Consider the following 5,033-nt stretch of genomic DNA (forward strand, 5'->3'; position numbering starts at 1 on the left):
GAGTTTGCAGAATACAATGTGAACAAATGACAATCACGAGGGTTCAGATTCTGCGATCAGAATGTTTTTTGGTTGCAAATCAAAAAAATGATAATTTCCGCGGCAGAAATCTTTTTTTCAAACTATCGCAGCCATTTTTTTTAATAATTTAAGTCAGTTTAGCACTCGTTTGCAGTTTTGAGTTTTGTGATTCACGCCATTTAAAGAGGTCACATAAACCCCAATGACATTTTCCCTTTAAAATGCGTTAATTTTCCTTCTCATAACAATATTGCTATGACCCTCTCCTTCTCTCTTGCATTGTAGATACACGACACTATTCCCCGGGGTAACAAAAACGCTTCTCGAATCAAATGGGGAAAATGTAAATTTATGGAGGAATCAATTATCAAATTATAAGGCGCGACTTTTAAAAGAATGGAGTTTTTTACAAATAGTCAATACCATTTGCCATAGTTAAGAAGCAGATTAAAGGCCTGCTCTAGATGCAAATATTAATGTTTACTTTGCTTACGACTTTTTATTACGTGTGGAATAGACGGATGGACCAACTGTGAAAACGACCTGAGCAAAGGCGTTTGCTGAATTAACTGCTGCCTCATTGTCTCCATACTCCAGTATGCTTGTCATCGGTCCGAAGGAAGAAAAACAATGCAAGTAGGGATGCGGCTATAAGAAAGATGAATGATAGTCTTAGCACAACTCCTCTTACCCTCCTCGCCAATGTGAACACATTGTCGTCCACTGGATTTGCTCTCTATGCCACCTATCTGCTAGTGATATTATCAGCGATATTTATGGATCTTTTATTAGTTTTACTTGGACGGCCTTCTAATATTTATTGAGTGTCCCTGTATAGAGCATTGACTTTACTAATGCAAATCGTGTTTGCGTATTATTTTAAATGCTTGTATCTTAACCCAAAAAGGCCTGTGCATAGATCAGACAATTCACGCTCTGAATGCAGGGAGAAATTACCACTGTGGTGATAGGATCGAAAACTACCACAGAGGGTGGCATCATTGACAGTGAAATTGGTGCTTGGCGTTTCATCACCACTAAGCTTGTGTCATCGCTGCTTTCACCAAAAATCGGAGGACCGCCTACTAAACCCACACACACAACACTTATCGTCTCTTAACTAGAGTAATGGTGGTATCCATTCTGACCCAAGATGCATGGGTCGCTTGTGAGTGACTGGACACGCCGGCCACGGCACACGAACTCTTCGTGCATGCTCTGTTGAAGACGGCGATTTAACTCGCATGCGCTTCAGAAAATTTGGCTACTCCACTTTCATTCGAAGTGTAGGAGGTTAGGAAGGTTCGTTGGGCTTCGCAGTTGGTCACATGACTTATCTTATTGGTAGACCTCGGTGATTCTGTCTATAATTCATTATGCAGAATGGATCAGTTGCCCAACATTGCCCTTTGCAAATGACAACTCTACATAGTTGAGTCACTAAAGGTTACTTAGATCTGACTGTGAGTAGGTGGATCCAAAATGAGAACAGATCTGAGGTTACAAGAATGAACGGATTTGAGATCGATGCACTGGAAATAAACAACTTATGAATCTTACAGCTCTTCCCTTCTCTGGCATGGCTTTCGCATTTCTCACCCCTAAGTGGTGAAAATGAGATGCTTTCTTTGACAACAGAAGGTTAAATAAATAAAGATACCATTTTAGGTAGGTGGCACTGTATATAGAAAGAGCGTTAAACATTCAGCTAGATAATGTTGACATGGCTTCAGTGTCCCAGACTAGCACTGTCTGCAAAGCAAGGCTGCATCAAGAAATCTTCTCTCTGACTGGTGGCTTGTAACTGTAGCAAGGGTGATAAGGAAAGGCAGTCCTAATGAACTGGTCACGATTCATTGGGCTCTTGCAAAACCCTTCTTGAATCCCTCCACATTGTCCCTATCCATTGAAGACCAGAAGCACCTTCTCAACCATTAAGCGTATAGTTCAGGCAAGAACGCACACACCTAGGCACACAAAAGAAAAGAGCAAAAGAGTCCGCCTTGTGCACAAATGGCAAGTGTTAGGCTAAATTGTCGAGCTCTAAGAGACGTGATTCCTACCTTTGCATTGTCTCACTTGCCATGAGAATGGGTGTTCCGGTGATGCCCTACTTCTTTGGAGATGCAGCCTTCCCGCTTTGTCGAATGACAGGGTAAAGTCCGTGATTAGAGCAACAATCACGTTTGACCTCTGCGCACACTGTCGTGGCCCCGATGCAGGTGCGAAAGTAGCCAAACCCATAAATAATTGTGTGGTTATTGCGGAGCTAGTGCAATTCAAATAGGTAGCCAAATTTACGTAATTTTGTTGTGACTGCCTGCCTGCAAGGCAATCCCGCTGAGAAAATTGAGTTTCTTAGGAAGAGCGCTTGACAGATACATGGCAAGGTGCAATTATTGCCAAACGGAAGGCGGTTGGCACACCAAGTGCACACAATAACAGCCAGTGCAAACGAAAAGCATTAAGAAAAATAAGAGAGCAGAGTGACAGACACCGCCTACGGCCCTACACATGGTGAAGCACTGCAGTAAGGAGTAGGCAAAATTCTGTCTAGGGGTTGCGAAGCACATCTCTGTTTGACCGGGAGAAATTCAGAATCTACAAGCCATAGTGACGCGGATAATCACAATCCCCTCTTCACGTCTATTCTCTCCTTCGCAGCCTAATCCCTAATGCCTGCCAAATCCACCTACGAAGGAATGGATATTTTAGCACTACACCTCCCTCATTCTGCCGCACGCTCATCATTTTGCCTCCATTCACAATCCTCTCTACCCCGCCTGCTGCACTGTTGCAAATGCATGGATGTCTGCGAACGATAAAAAGGTCGATTTTGTTTCTACTACGTACATTGAGAACTGCTGCAAATGTGTCCTACAAACTTACAAAACATATGAAAACATCAACATCTAGGGAAATAATCACCACATCTGCAGTAACTTATGCGAAAATGAGTGAGATTGTGATTGTGTACGTGTGAGCATGGACGCAAGAAGTGAGGGTGACACTGTCAAAGTCTACATATATGCCCGAGGCTGCTTCTGCGTTCGTGTTCTGTTTTTCATATTTGGGTATTCAAGTAAATTTAAGTCCCCAATGGATGTTGCAGATTCCTACGACTCCATTGTGGTAAGCTCAAAACATGAATTAAGCCCTCACTGATGCACGATTCGCGGTAAGAGAAGGCACATATTTTTGTTGCATCACATAGAAGGCGAAAAAGTCACCATGACCCCTGTCGTGGCAGGCATCCTGAATTACTGAGCACTGAAAGAAGAGCTAATGATAGCATTAACAATGTTGAGGAAGGCAGAATTTCATTCTGATGACAAAAGGGAATTGTACCTAGCTCATTCAGTTCCACAGAGGAATGCACATGCTTGCATTTGCAATCAATTACATTTCATCAGTTCCGAACAACTCATGCGGGGTGGAAATGGGGAAAGGCAGATTCCAAACACATCCAAGTCAAATTGGCGCTACCTTTTTGGGTACTTGAAAATATTCAGCAAGTAAGTTATTCAATCATGCATTTAGTTTCTAAGTAAGGCATTGATTAACTGAGCTGGTGATGCACTAGCTACCATTGAAGTCACTCAATGTTAGATGTGACTGGTGTTGAAATCTCCTTTCTAGTGATACAAATTTAAACACTTCAACGCATTTATAAGTGCACAAACAAATATTACATCAGGTCTGCAATACACAGTAAAGCCAAGTAAGCACACTCGAGATAGCCAGTGATACCTTAATATGATTGGCGCCGCGGCAAAATTTAGCGTATCAGACAGAGCTTTCCGCACACCCAAAAATGTGGGTATGTGAAAAGCAAAGAATTTATTGAAAATTAGAAAAATCAATATACGCGAAAATGTCCTCTAGCCAACGTTTACGATAATAATAGTAATTCCTCAACTCCTCAGTCGAAAGTTTACACATTACCTCTTACAGGAATATGTGAAAGTGTGGTTATCACCAAAGGTGACTGATGAATAGACCAGCACATGTATTTAAGATTTCTTTAGAATTAGCACAATGAATTGTTTATTTTTATGGTGTAGGGAGCGACCTATATGAATCTACTTGTTCCTTTAATCCCAAACATTTTAACGGCATTTTCTCATTTAGTGCCTCTAGCTAACATCGATAAGTTTGCTGCCCTATAGCATTTCCTTTTGGCTTTCAGTATGCATGTTGTGACCTGTCAATGTTTAGCTTCTTGCAAATTTTGATAACGAGTTCACGCGATTTGCATTGTCACAGTGCTAAATGATGACCATGGCCTTATTAACTACCTAACTAATAGCAAGGCAATTTATATTTAAAATGACTTGACTGTTTTAATATTCACAATAAAACAGAAAGTCTAAACTCATAAAGTACTATTAAACATTACAATATTTGGCTGTGGTATACGGTAGGGTTTCAAACCAAACAATGGGGTAGAAAATAGCAGCTCAACTAGCCCTGAGGGACAGTCATCATTGCAAATCCATCAATTAAAACGAAGATAACGGGATTAAGCAGAAACTTATAAGAATTCGGCTTAAATTGTCAAGTGCTTAAAGTGCATTTCGCTAAGGAAGATTTATGTTGGGTAGTAGCTGAGATTTAATTAATTTCGTTTTCTTTCGCCCGGATGTGTAGTTACTTGGACTTCACATCTTAGAGCGACCTACAAAATATGACGACTCCTTCCGGTCCACCGCATTTACCTCCAAGAACATGTCAGCTTTAGCAGCATAATTCGTGTTTTTTTACTGTTTTTACGCTAGTGTTCGTTGTTCTTTTACATTTCCGCTTTTGTGTATTACACTGTATAAAATATAGTTTCTAAAATGCTATTTTCGCCATCTTAGCATTTTATGCGCTAGTTTGGCCCATTTATGGATTAATAATACTACAAGTACCACGACTATCTTTGCACTTATTCAATGCTAATCAAATCTGCTAGATCAGGACCCATTCCAATGCCGGAGATGTGGAAAGTGTTTTTCTGTACGCGCACA

Source organism: Echinococcus granulosus (assembly GCF_000524195.1).
Source record: "Echinococcus granulosus chromosome Unknown EG_S00247, whole genome shotgun sequence".
Taxonomy (NCBI): Eukaryota; Metazoa; Platyhelminthes; class Cestoda; order Cyclophyllidea; family Taeniidae; genus Echinococcus; species Echinococcus granulosus.